This window comes from Eumetopias jubatus, unplaced genomic scaffold (genome assembly GCF_037043125.1).
Source record: "Eumetopias jubatus isolate StellerSeaLion01/CBP00866 unplaced genomic scaffold, mEumJub1_p1.0 scaffold_2, whole genome shotgun sequence".
Lineage (NCBI taxonomy): Eukaryota > Metazoa > Chordata > Mammalia > Carnivora > Otariidae > Eumetopias > Eumetopias jubatus.
The window spans coordinates 678,956-693,760 of record NW_028274808.1 but is presented as its reverse complement, the minus strand read 5'-3'; the positions used below and the strand labels follow the sequence as shown (position 1 = coordinate 693,760).

At 40.8% G+C, this 14,805-nt stretch overlaps 2 pseudogenes; both read left to right on the top strand.

Annotated features, from left to right (window-relative positions):
• LOC114206099 (cytochrome c oxidase subunit 7C, mitochondrial pseudogene) overlaps positions 1-13,393 on the top strand; it is a 45,271-nt pseudogene extending 31,878 nt beyond the window's left edge.
• Positions 13,394-13,395: 2 nt separating this feature from the next.
• Positions 13,396-14,307, top strand: LOC114206098 (mitochondrial import receptor subunit TOM20 homolog pseudogene; annotated as a pseudogene).
• The last annotated feature ends 498 nt before the right edge of the window (positions 14,308-14,805 follow it).

The window sequence follows — 14,805 nt, the reverse complement described above, 5'->3', positions numbered from 1 at the left end:
TTTGGGCGTATTTTGGTCTGTTAGAAAAAAGTGCCTCCTAAAATTTTAAAGGAAGAAAGACATATATGTACAAAATAAGGGTTGATACAATGAAGGGATGGAAGATGACTGTAAAGATGAAAATTATAAAAGATTTTATAAAAGGACTTGGTAAGATAAGTTGTTTGAAAAAAGAAAGAAGATTTAAGGAAAAAAAAAAAAGGAAAAAGGGAGAGAATGTGATCAGGCAGGAGACTAGAACAAAGCCATACACTAGTGGTTTAGGGTATATTTTGATCTGTTAGAAGAAACTGTACCTCAAAATTTTAAAGAGAGAACAACTTATATATATATGCCAAAAATAAGGGTAACTACTATGAAGGGATAAAATATGACTCTAAAAATGAAAAAAAAATAAAAAATGTTTTTTTTTTTTAAAAAAGGGATTTATAAGATGTTGGTTGAAAAAGGGAAAAAGAAAAATAAAAAAAAGTCAACAAAAATTAACTTTGATGAAATAATGAATCATGGTAAAAAAAAAAAAAAAAAGAAGCCATGAATCTATGTGCAGTATTCCCCTAGCGCTGGAGTTCTCCTATTCTCCTTGATCGATCAACTTGGTCTTGGCTTGCTGGCTGTTTGTGTTGATCTTCTGGGGGAGGGGCCTGTTGCTGTGGTTTCCAAATGTCTTTGCCGGAGGCAGAATTGCCCCGCCCTTGTCGGTCCGGGCTAAGGAAGCTGCTCCAGTTTGCTCTCAGGAGCTTTTGTTCCCTGCAAGCTCTCAGGTACAGCTTTGGAGGACCAGGGCGAAAATGGCGGCCTCCCAGTCTCCGCCCGGAGGAGCCGAGAACTCGGGGCCCCACTCCTCAGTGCGCCCCCAGAGAAAAGCAGTCACTCCCGTGTCCCCGGTCTCTGGCCGCACTCCGTGCTCACCCGGCCTGTGATCGAGCAGTTGCTATCTCTGGCACCCGACCCCGCTCGGAGTCTCCAAACCCAGCAGATCCCTGCAGTGCGTTCCCGCACCGCTCCTCCCAGGGGAGGAAGGGGAGTCTCCCCGGATCTGCTGCTTGTTGGGTCCTTGCTGGGGGAGCCGTGGCCCGACTGGGCCGCAGATCACAGTTTATGGCAACCCCGAGCTGAGAGCCCGCGACTCTGCTCCGTCTCTGCAGCCGGCTTCCCCGCCCCGACACCTGGGAGCTCTGCCGCACTCAGGCACCCCCGGTCTCTCTGTGACCCCAAGGGTCCTGAGACCACACTGTCCCGCGAGGGTTCCACCCCCCGCTTAGCCACTGCAGCGACGTCCCTCCGCCGAGCCAACTTTTAAAAGGTCCGATTTTGTGCTCCGCGGCTCTAGCACTTGCCAGAAGCGGCCGACGGAGGCCCCTCCCCCGCCGTCTATCCTCCCGAATATCGCCTCGGATTCACTTCTCCGCACGCCCTACCTTCCAGTAAGTGGTCGCTTCTCTGTTCAGAGAGTTGTTGCTACTCTCCTCTTCGATCTCCTGTTGAGTTCGTAGGTGTTCAGAATGGTTTGATCCCTATTCAGCTGAATTCCTGAGACCAGACAAAATCTAGGTCTCCTACTCCTCCGCCATCTTGCTTCGCCCCCCCGGATCATTTAATTTTTTTCAGTGAATTGACCATCTTGATTTGTTTTTCCTTTTCTTTGTTGATTTATAAAAAGCCCTTTGCATATTAATGTAATTGGGCATTTTTCTGCCATATGTCTTGAAAACAATTTTTGTCAGTTTTGCATTATATTCTAGCTTTGTTTACGGTATTTTAAAAAACAATGCAGAAGTTTAAAATTTTTATGTGGTCAAATTTGTCCTATTATTCTTTATAGTTTTCATTGTTTGGATTGTTTATAAATAATTTGTCTACTTCACAATTACAAAATCAATTCTGTCATGTTTTCTTAATGTACTTTTACTATTTCATTTGCTTGTTTAAATCATTTATCGGGGGCGCCTGGGTGGCTCAGTCGTTAAGCGTCTGCCTTCGGCTCAGGTCGTGATCCCAGGGTCCTGGGATCGAGCCCCTCATCGGGCTCCCTGCTCAGCGGGAAGCCTGCTTCTCCTCCCACTCCCCCTGCTTGTGTTCCCTCTCTCACTGTGTCTCTCTCTGTCAAATAAATAAATAAATAAATCTTTAAAAAAATAAATAAATCATTTATCGACCTGGAATTATTAATTCTGCTATAAATAGTGAAATGGAATTCAGCTTACTTTGTTTCCAGATGGCTAGCCAGAGTCTACAAACTACTGAACAATCCACTTCTTCCCAGTGATCTGAAGTGATGTTTTAGGTATATCAAGTCCCATATGTACTTAGATGTCTGTTAATGAAACCCCTCTAGTGGTACGTCATTTCTAAAACAACATGGAAAATTTTCCTGAAGGTATTTCCTTGCTCACAGAACTTAGTGGTTCCTCCCACTCTCCCACCAGCCCATCATTCCTCTTCTGTTTCCTGTAGATCATAAAACAGCTACTCATGCTAAGCTGACACCGCCCCACTAAAAGACTACGTGCACTTCCCTTTCTCAGTGAAGGTCACAACTTAGCCCAGCTTCCCACATGCCCCTCCAGGTTGCAAGGTTTGGGGTGGAAAGGGCAGAGGGCCTCCCAAGTGGGAACAGGTGGGTGGCGATGAGGACCATCTGTGCACCTAGAGCCGTCAGCTGCAAGGGGATGCTCCCTAAGCCTCCTCCACCCAGTTACAGCAAGGGGACAGCACAGGGACACCTCAGGCCCCCAGATGCAGCTACCATGTCCTTCTCTCCTTCTTTAGCCTCTCACAATGACATTTATCCCAAGGATGATGTCACACAAGGGGGCCTGTGGTGCAGCAAGCACACCTCCTCCAGGGTCATCATCTCTCCATATGCCTGAAGCTGCCAAGGTGGTCTTCTTCAGCTTGGCTCTGTCCTGTCCTTAAGGTTGGCATCTTTGGTCCCTTGTGTGGTGCTGTCCTACCCTGGGTGGATGGACGCCAGAGGGTCGCATCCTCCAGGCACCCAGAACACCCAGTTATCCTGTTCCCTGTTGCGATTGAACAGGGAGAAGGCAGGCCCTCTCAGTTCCCCTCCCTAAAGATGATTTCATCCCTCCAAGCCTTGGTTGGAGGTTGTGGTTCCTTATGCCAAAAAGACTTTGGACAAACCCAGAAGCGTCTTAAATTCTCAGAGAGCACACTTCCTGTTCAAGCTGGAATTCCCTCTCTCAGCACTCCCAGCACGAACATATCATGAAATGCACAATTTCACAGACAATATAACATAAAGACATTTGGACACCGCTGAATCCTTCAAAGCAGTACTGAAAGTTTCATGATAGAAATCTGGCACCATGATTGCTGGAAATGTTCAGAATGAATGCTTCATTTTCATATTGTGCCATACAGATGAGTTAAAGTATTCCACTCAATGCAATGGTAGGAACGAGATAAAACGAGTAATAGTTACCATAGAACATGTATTGAAATTGAAACCATCATACAGATCGAATGTGACACGTCCTAGTTCAAGAACCATGGAGATGCTGGGAACACAACACTCACAGCTCTTTTACCAAAATTATATTCAAATTACTACTGAATTTTTAAATTAATAAATTATTAAAACATTGTTTTGATTGTCTTAAAATATTTTAAGTTTCTCATGGCCAGAATCTAATGTAGCTGGGACTGTGATCTGTATTTCCTGAATGCTACCCAGTGGTTTTTTTCTGGAACTACCTCTTGACCTTGCCTCCTATTCCTCTAGTAATAATACTAACTGGAATTATTTCATGAAAGATTAGGGTGTAGGAGTCTGGTAAATTAATGAGAACAACTCTAATAAATTTGAAATGATTTTGTTCTTAGGAAGCTATACTGAGAAAATGTTTACTGCTATGGCATTTCTGCAGAACACCAGCCCCATGAAACACTTTGGGGGAAAAAGGCCTTCTTGGTCAGGGACACCAGGTGATGTCCATGATTATATTCACAGGTGTCACAGTGCACACGAGCATAGTTGATGTTTCCAGAAATTTAACACTAGCTTATCCAAACTCAATGGACTGTACAAGATTTTGCCTTAATACTTATTAAGAGCCCATGAATCAGTATTTCACAAAAATCCTTATGTATAAACTCTGCACTAAATTAACCTTTTTGGCAAGAACTACATAGCGCTGACTTTATCTTCTAAATCTGCAACAATGAAAGCTATCTACCAGCTCAAAGACATAGAAGAGGAACATTAAGTTGGAATCTTCCATTCTAGGGCCGGAAGGAAATGAAGAGCTCACCCAACTGTATTAGAAATTTTGGGTAGCATCTCATTCCTCTTCCCCTTTTAAGATCAAGGTCCAAGTGACCTTCAAGTTTATGTGACTAGCCAGTGGTAGTCCTGGGATTGGGCCCTTGTTTTAATTCCTCTGAATGTTATTGACAGATACAAAGCTGACTTTTTCAGACAGGATTTTATATGTGGGCATCACCTTAGATGTTCAGTCGGGGTTATAAGTTTTCACGTTTAAAATTTTGGCATTTCATGAGAAATTGGTGAGTTGCATTGTCATATGCCCTGAAGAACATGCCCAGAAATCTGTTCTGTGTTCCAGCTTGTTAGTCTATGTTTCTTTCAAAATGCACTGGATTCTCAAACACGATTGATAAATACAGGAGTTAAAAGGAGTTCTTCAACTGTTGGCAGTTTGGTGGAGGACTAGGCAACCTAAATTTCGCCTGGTCCCAGGAATCCAGATAGATAGGTATCAAACCACTTTGAACACGTACAAACTCAACAGGAGATCGAAGAAAAGAATAGCAGCAATTCTATGAACAGAAAAGTGACCACTTTCTGGAAGGTAGGACGTGCAGAGAAGTGAATCCAAGGTGATATTCAGGAGGATAGACGGCGGGGGAGGGGGCCTCCGTCGGCTGCTTCTGGCAAGTGATAGAGCTGCAGAGCACAAAATCGGAACTTTTAGAAGTCGGCTCAGCTGAGAGACGTCGCTCCAGTGGCTAAGCGGGGGGTGGAACCCTCGTGGGACAGTGTGGTCCCAGGACCCTCGGGGTCACAGGAAGACCGGGGGTGACTGAGTGCTGCAGAGCTCCCAGGTATCGGAGCAGGGAAGCCAGCTGCAGAGACGGAACTGAGGCGCAGGCTCTCAGCTCAGGGTTGCCATAAACATGATCCTTGGCAGTCGGGCCACTACTCCTCCAGCAAGGACCCAACAAGCGGCAGAGCCAGGGAGACTCCCCTTCCTCCCCCGGGAGGAGTGGCGCGGGAGCTCACCGCAGGGATCTGCTGGGTTTGGAGACTCCACATGGGGTCATGTGCCAGAGATAGAAATGCTCAGTCACAGGCCAGGTGAGCACAGAGTGCGACCAGAGACCGGGGAGACGGGAGTGACTGCTTTTCTCTGGGGGCGCACTGAGGAGTGGGGCCCTGAGTTCTCGGCTCCACGGTGCAGAGACTGGGAGGTCGCCATTTTCACTCTCGTCCTCCAAAGCTGTATGGAAAGCTTGCAGGGAACAAAAGCTTCCAAGAGCAAACCCGAGCAGATTGCTTAGCCCGGACCGACATGGGCAGGGCAATTCCGCCTCCCGGCAAAGACGTTTAGGAACCATGGCAACAGGCCCCTCCCCCAGAAGATCAGCAAGAACAGCCAGCCAAAAACAAGTTTACAGATCAATGAGAACAGCAGAACCTCAGCACTAGGGGAATACTGTACATACAATTCATGGTTTTTTTCCCATGATTCTTCAGTCTTTCAAAGTTAATTTTTAAAATTTTCTTTATTTTTATGCAATATATGTTAAGAAAAAAAAAGAAGATAGCAGGAGGGGAAGAATGGAGGAGGGAAAATTGGAGGGGGAGATGAACCATGAGAGATGATGGACTCTGAAGGACAACTGGGGGTTCTAGAGGGGAGGGGGGTGGGGGGATGGGTTAGCATGGTGATGGATATTAAAGAGGGCACGTTCTGCGTGGAGCACTGGGTATTATGCACAAACAATGAATCATGGAACACTACATCAAAAACTAATGATGTAATGTATGGTGATTAACATAACAATAAAAAATTTAAAGAAAAAACTTTATTTTTTCTTTTTCTATTTCTTTTTTTTATTTTTCTTCTTTCCTTTTTCAACCAACATCTTATCAATTCCTTTTTAAAAATCTTTTTTAATTTGTATTTTTACAGTCATATTCTGTCCCTTCATTGTATTTAACCTTATTTTTTGTAAATATATATATGCTTTTCTTTCTTTAAAATTTTGGGATACAGTTTCTTCTAACAGACCAAAATATACCCTAAGTCTAGTGTATGGCTTTGTTATAGTCTCCCACCTGATCACATTCTCTTTTTTTTTCTTAATTTTTTTCTTTCTTTTGTCAACTAACTTCTTATCTTATCAATTCTTTTTTTAAAATCTTTTTTAATTTTCATCTTTACAGTCATATCCAATTCCTTCATCATATTTACCCTTAGTTTTGTATATACATAAGTTTTTCTTTCATTAAAATTTTGGGAGGCAGTCTCTTCTAACAGACCAAAGTATACCCCAAATCTAGTCTGTGGCTCTGTTCTATTCACCAGATCTGATCATATTCTTTTTTTTTTTTCTTGTCCCCCCTGTGTTTGGGTCTCTTCTGATTTGTTTAGTGTATATTTTTCTGGGGTCGTTGTTACCTTTTTAGCATTTTGTTCTCTCATTCATCTATTCTTCTCTGGACAAAATGACAAGAAGGAAAAACTCACCTCAGAAAAAAAAGAACACGAGGCAGCACCAACTGCCAGGGACCTAATCAATACGGACATTAGTAAGATGTTGGAACTAGAGTTCAGAATGACGATTATAAAGATATTAGCTGGGCTTGAAAAAAGCATAGAAGATACTAGAGAATCTCTTTCTGGATAAATAAAAGAACTAAAATTTAACCAAGTCAAAATCAAAAAGGATATTAATGAGGTGCAATAAAAAATGGAGGCTCTAACTGCTAGGATAAATGAGGCAGAGAGAGAATTAGTGATATAGAAGACCAAATGATGGAGAATACAGAAGCTGAGAAAAAGAGAGATAAACAACTACTGGATCACGAGGGCAGAATTTGAGAGATAAGTGATGCCATAAGACGAAACAATATTAGAAAAAATTGGGACCCCAGAAGAAGAAGAGAAAGAGTGGCAGAAGGTATATTGGAGTAAATTATAGTGAAGAACTTCCCTAATTTGGGGAAGGAAACAGGCATCAAAATCCAGGAGGCAAAGAGAACCCCCCCTCAAAATCAATAAAAATAGGTCAACACCTAAACATCTAATAGTAAAATGTACAAGTCTCAGAGACAAAGAGAAAGTCCTGAAAGCAGCTCAGAACAAGAGGTCTGTAACCTACTATGGTAGAAACAGACTGGCAACAGACGAATCCACACAGACCTGGCAGGCCAGAAAGGACAAGCATGATATATTCAGTGCACTAAATGAGAAAAATATGCAGCCAAGAATACTATATCCAGCTAAGCTATCATTGAAAATAGAAGGAGAGATAAAAAGCTTCCAGGACAAACCAAAACTAAAAGAATTTGCGAACACGAAACTAGCCCTCCAAGAAATATTGAAAGGGGTCCTCTAAGCAAAGAGAGAGCCTAAAAGTAACATAGACCAGAAAGGAACACAGACAATATACAGTAACAGTCAACTTACAGGCAATACAATGGTACTAAATTCATATATTTCAATACTTACCTTGAATGTAAATGGGCTAAACACCCCAATCAAAAGACACAGGGTATCAGATTGGTTAAAAAAAATAAGACCCATCGATATGCTGTCTGCAAGAGACTCATTTTTGACCCAAAGACCCCTACAGATTTAAACTGAGGGGGTGGAAAACAATTTCCCATGCTAATGGACACCAAAAGAAAGCTGGGGTGGCAATCCTTATATCAGACAAATTAGATTTTAAACCAAAGACTATAATAAGAGATGACGAAGGACACTATATCCTACTTAAAGGGTCTATCCAACAAGAATATATAACAATTGTAAATATCTATGCCCCTAACATGGGAGCAGCCAATTATATAAGCCAATTAATAACAAAAGTAAAGAAACACATTGACAACAATACAATAATAGTGGGGGACTTTAACAACCCCCTCACTGAAATGGACAGATGATCTAAGCAAAAGATCAACAAGGAGATAAAGGCTTTAAATGATACCCTGGACCAGATGGACTTCACAGGTATATTCAGAACATTCCATCCCAAAACAACAGAATACACATTCTTCTCTAGTGCACGTGGAACATTCTCCAGAAGAGATCACATCCTGGGTCATAAATCAGGTCTCAACCAGTACCAAAAGATTGGGATCATTCCCTGCATATTTTTGGACCACATGCTTTGAAACTAGAACTCAATCACAAGAGGAAAGTCAGAAAGAACTCAAATACATGGAGGCTAAAGAGCATCCTACTAAAGAATGAATAGGACAACCAGGAAATTAAAGAAGAATTTAAAAAATTCATGGAAACAAATTAAAATGAAAACACAACTGTTCAAAATGCTTGGGATGTGGCAAAGGCAGTCCTAAGAGGAAAGTATATAACAATACAGGCCTTTCTCCAGAAACAAGAAAGGTTTCAAACACACAACCTAACCCTACACCTAAAGGAGCTGGAGAAAGAACAGCAAATAAAGCCTAAACCCGGCAGGAGAAGAGAAATAATAAAGATCAGAGCAGAAATCAAAAGGACAGTAGAACAGATCAATGAAACTAAGAGCTGGTTCTTTGAGAGAATTAATAAGATTGATAAACCCCTGGCCAGACTTATCAAAAAGAAAAGAGAAATGACCCAAATCAACAAAATCATGAATGAAAGAGGAGAGATCACAGCCAACACCAAAGAAACACAAACAAATATAAGAACTTATTATAAGCAACTATATGCCAAAAAATTAGACAATCTGGAAGAAATGGATGCATTCCTAGAGATGTATAAACCACCAAAACTGAACCAGGAAGAAATAGAAAACCAGAACAGACCCATAACCAGTAAGGAAATTGAAGCAGTAATCAAAAATCTCCCAACAAACAAGAGCCCAGGGCCATGGCTTCCCAGAAGAATTCTATCAAACATTTAAAGAAGAATTAATACCTATTCTTTTGAAACTATTCCGAAAAATAGAAATAGAAAGAAAACTTCCAAACTCATTTTATGAGGCTAGCATTACCTCGATCCCAAAACCAGACAAAGACCCCATCAAAAAGGACCAGTATCCCTGATGAACATGGATGCAAAAATTCTCACCAAAATACTAGCCAATAGGATCCAACAGTACATGAAAAGGATTATTCACCACGACCAAGTGGGATTTATTCCTAGGCTGCAAGTTTGGTTCAACATCCGCAAATCAAACAATATGATACAATACACTAATAAAAGAAAGAACAAGAACCATATGATACTCTCAATAGATGCAGAAAAAGCATTTGACAAAGTACAGCATCCTTTCTTGATTAAAATTCTTCACAGTGTAGGGATAGAGTACGTACCTCAATATCATAAAAGCCATCTATGAAAAACCTATAGCAAATATCATTCTCAATGGGGAAAAACTGAGATCTTTTCCCTAAGTTTAGGAACATGGCTGGGATGTCCACTATCACCACTGTTATTCAACATAATACTAGAAGTCTTAGCCACAGCAATCAGACAACAAAAAGAAATCAAAGGCATCCAAATTGGCAAAGAAATCAAACTCTCATTCTTTGCAGATGACATGATACCTTATGTGGAAAACCCAAAAGTCTCCACCCCAAAACTGCTAGAATTCATACAGGAATTCAGTAAAGTGGCAGGATATAAAATCAATGCACAGAAATCAGTGGCATTTCTATACACCAACAACAAGGCAGAAGAAAGAGAAATTAAGGAGTTGATCCCATTTACAATTACACCCAAAACCATAAGATACCTGGGAATAAATCTAACCAAAGAGGCAAAGGATCTGTACTCAGAAAACTATAGATTACTCATGAAAGAATTTGAGGAAGTCACAAAGAAATGGAAAAATATTCCATGCTCATGGATTGGAAAAACAAATATTGTGAAAATATCTATGCTACCTAGAGCAATCTACACATTTAATGCAATCCCTATCAAAATACCATCAACTTTTTTCAAAGAAATGGAACAAATAATCCTAAAATTTGTATGGAACCAGAAAAGACTCCGAAAGCCAGATGAATATTGAAGAAGAAAAGCAAAGCTGGTGGCATCACAATTCCGGACTTCAAGCTCTATTACAAAGCTTTAATCATCAAGACAGTATGGTATTGGCACAAAAACAGACACACAGATCAATGAAACAGAATAAGGAGCCCAGAAATTGACCCTCAACTCTATGGTCAACTCATCTTCGACAAAGCAGGAAAGAATGTCCAATGGAAAAAAGATAGTCTCTTCAACAAATGGTGCTGGGAAAATTGGACAGCCACATTTCCTTACACCACACACAAAAATAGACTCCAAATGGATGAAAGATCTCAATGTGAGACAGGAATCCATCAAAATCCTTGAGGCGAACACAGGCAGCAACCTCTTCGACCTCAGCCACAGGAACTTCTTCCTAGACAGATTGCCAAATGCTAGGGAAGCAAGGGCAAAAATGAACTATTGGGACTTCATCAAGATACTTTTGCACAGCAAAGGAAACAGCCAACAAAATCAAAAGACAACCAACAGAATGGAAGAAGATATTTGCAAATGACATATCAGATAAAGGGCTAGTATCCAAAATCATAAAGAACTTATCAAACTCAACACCCAAAGAACAAATAATCCAATCAAGAAATGGGCAGAAGACATGAACAGACATTTCTGCAACGAAGACATCCAAATGGCCAACAGACACATGAAAAAGCTGCTCAACATCGCTCGGCATCAGGGAAATCCAAATCAAAACCTCAATGAGATACCACCTCACACCAGTCAAAATGGCTAAAATTAACAAGTCAGGAAACGACAGACAGAAAGGTTGTGGAGAAAGGGGAACCCTCTTACACTGTTGGTGGGAATGCAAGCTGGTGCAGCCACTCTGGAAAACAGTATGGAGGTTCCTCAAAAAGTTGAAAATAGAGCTACCCTATGACCCAGCAATTGCACTACTGGGTGTTTACCCCAAAGATACAAACGTAGTGATCCGAAGGGGCACATGCACCCCAATGTTTATGGCAGCAGTGTCCACAATAGCCAAACTATGGAAAGAGTCCAAATGTCCATCAAAAGATGAATGGATAAAGAAGATGTGGTCCATATATATAATGGAATATTATGCAGCCATCAAAAGGAATGAAATCTTGTCCTTTGCAATGACATGGATGGAACTAGAGGGTATTAGGCTGAGCGAAATAAGTCAATCAGAGAAAGACAATTACCACATGATCTCACTGGTATGAGGAATTTGAGAAACAAGACAGAGGATCATAGGGGAAGGGAGGGGTAAATGAAACAAGACGAAACCAGAGAGGGAGACAAACCATAAGAGACTCTTAATCTCAGGAAACAAACTAAGGGTTGCTGGAGGGGAGGGGGGTGGGAGCGATGGGGTGGTTGGGTGGTGGACATTGGAGAGGGTATGTGCTATGGTGAGTGCTGTGAATTGTGTAAGACTGAAGAATCATAGACCTGTACCCCTGAAACAAATATTACATTATATGTTAATTTAAAAAAAAGGAGTTCTCTTCTAGTAGAGAATGATTTTGTTATTATTTTTTTACTTTCTGAAGGTGAATCTCAAAAGATTTTTTAAATTGTAAAACTATTATAATAAAATAATTATTTTAATCTTAAAAGATGTCTGGCTATAAATACAAAGGCAAAGCATGCTTCGGCTACATAAAGAAATTCTATTTATATTTACAAGTTTGAATTTTGAAACATTTCTTTTGGAGAACTTCTACAAAACAAGGCTGCCTAAGTCAATAGTCCTGGTGGAAAAAGAAGAAACACTTCCAAACTTATTTTAGAACTCCAGCATTACCTTGATGGCAAAGCCAGACAGGAACATTACAAGAAAATTACAGGCCAGCATCCCTGATAAACATAGATGCAAAAATCCTCAACAAAATATTAGCAAATTGTTTTAAACAATACATTAAAAGGATCATATGCCATGATCAAATGGGTTTTATTCTAGGGATGGAAAGATGGTTCAACATCCACAAATCAATCAATATGACACACCAAATTAACAAAATGAAGAATAAAAATCTAAAATCATCTCAATAGATGCAGAAAAAGCATTTGACAAAAGTCCACATCCATTTATGTTAAAAACTTTCAACAAAGTAGGCAGAGAGGGAACATACCTCAATATAAAAAAGGCCATATACGACAAGCCCACAGCTAGCATCATACTCAAAAGTGAAAAGCTAAAAGCTTTTCTTTTAAGATTAGGAAGAAGACAAGGTTGCCCTTTCTCACCATTTTTATTCAATATAGTATTGGAAGTCCTAGCCAGAGTAATTAGGCAAGAAAAAGAAATCAAAGGAATCTAAACCAGAAAGGAAGAAGCAAACCTGTCAGTATTTTCAGATGACATGATATTATATACAGAAAATCCAAAGACTCCATCAAAAAGCCATTGGCACTAATAAATTCAGCAATGTTGCAGGATACAAAATCAATATACAAAAATCTGTTGTGTTTTGACACACTAAAAATGAACCATCAGAAAGTTGAATAAAGAAACAATCCTATTTTAAATTGCATCAAAAAGAATAAAATACATGGGAATAAAGTGACCAAGGAGGTAAACACTTGTACACTGAAAACTATACGACATTCATGAAGGAAACCAAAGAAGATGCAAATAAATAGAAAGACATACTGTGCTCAAGGCTTGGAAGACTTAATATTGTGAAAATGTCCATTCTACCCTAAAACATCTACGGGTTCAGAGCAATCCCTATCAGAATTCCACGGCTTTTCTCACAGAAATAGGACAAACAATCCTAACGTTTATATGGAACCACAAAAGACCCTGAATAGGCAGCATCCTGGTCTCTGATTTCACAGTGTATTTCCAAGCTACAGCTTTCAAAGCAGTATGCTATTGACACACGCTGAGGAACAAGGTCGTGAGAAGAGGAGACTTGGGGTGCTGCCATCTCCACGGTCTTAGGGCTCTGCCCCTTTTGCAGAACTTCCAACGGCGCCACGTTGGGACAGAGCAGCTGGAGGTTCACAACCTCTGTGGTCCGTAGGAGCCACTATGAGGAGGGCCAGGGAAGAATTTGCCATTTTCAGTGGAAAACAAGTGGTGATTACTACTTACGATGACTTTGTACTTTGGATCTGGATTTGCTGCACCTTTTTTTATAGCAAGACATCAGCTGCTTAAGAAATAAGGATGTTGGGGCGCCTGGGTGGCTCAGTTGGCTAAGCGACTGCCCTTGGCTCAGGTCATGATCCTGGAGTCCCGGGATCGAGTCCCACATCGGGCTCCCTGCTCAGCAGGGAGTCTGCTTCTCCCTCTGACCCTCTTCCCTCTCGTGCTCTCTATCTCTCATTCTCTCTCTCTCAAATAAATAAATAAAATCTTAAAAAAAAAGAAAGAAAGAAGGATGTTTTCCTCGCGGCGAGCGTCAGGGCGCAGCAGCGTGGTCCGCGCTGAGGGTTCCCGGCCGACTGCTTGCTCGCGGGCCGCGGCGCTCAGTCCTGCTCCTCGGTCGAGGGAAGCTGGTGGGCCGGAACAACGCCATCGCCGCCGGTGTCTGCGGGGCTCTTTTCCTCGGGTACTGCATTTACTTTGACCGCAAGAGACGGAGTGACCCCAACTTCAAGAACAGGCTTCGAGAACGAAGAAAGAAACAAAAGCTTGCCAAGGAGAGAGCTGGACTTTGCAAGTTACCTGACCTTAAAGATGCTGAAGCTGTTCAGAAATTCTTCCCTGAAGAAATACAGCTTGGTGAAGAGTTGCTAGCCCAGGGTGAATATGAGAAAGGTGTAGACCATCTGACAAATGCAATTGCTGTGTGTGGACAGCCACAGCAGTTGCTCCAAGTGTTACAGCAAACTCTTCCACCACCCGTGTTCCAGATGCTTCTGACCAAGCTTCCAACAATTAGAGAATTTTAAGTGCTCAGAGCTTAGCTGAAGATGATGTGGAATGAGAAAATGTCAACATAATCTCAATTAAAATATTTTTAAAATATTAAGTCGGAAGATGAGCAGCTCTGGGGGAAAAAGGGCAAATAGGCTTGTTATGGACTGTCCTACACTGAAATCTACCAAAGTTAATTTTTACTTTGTGTAGATCCATTCGTCTATTTTATTTATTTTTCCCAGTGAAAAGTGTATTTTGATAGAAAACTTTTCATTTTATAAATACACTATGAGTTACAAAATATCATGGATTTATTTTATTCCTAAAACGTGCAATTAAAGTGTGTACATATAAAATCACATTACTTAGGTTGAAAATACTCAGTGCTTAGTTTTGAAAGATAGGCAGAAAAAGTATAGGAGAAAGCTGAAGAATGCACTTTTTTTAAGCTAGTACATTTGCTCTACATAAAAGAATTGGATGGAAACTATCAAAACAGCATTAAAATCTTTGAGAGATTATTTTTTTCTATTTAATCTCTTAAATAAAAAAAAGAAATAAGGATGTTTTAATTAATCCATCAAACAGATGTGAAAAGGAACATTTTAAGAGGTGCAGTCTCTTTGAAAAATGGATCAAAGTCTTGATTTCAACATAATATGTTTGTAAATAAACTTATGGCAGGAATCCTTAATGCCTCTTCTCTAAAATACG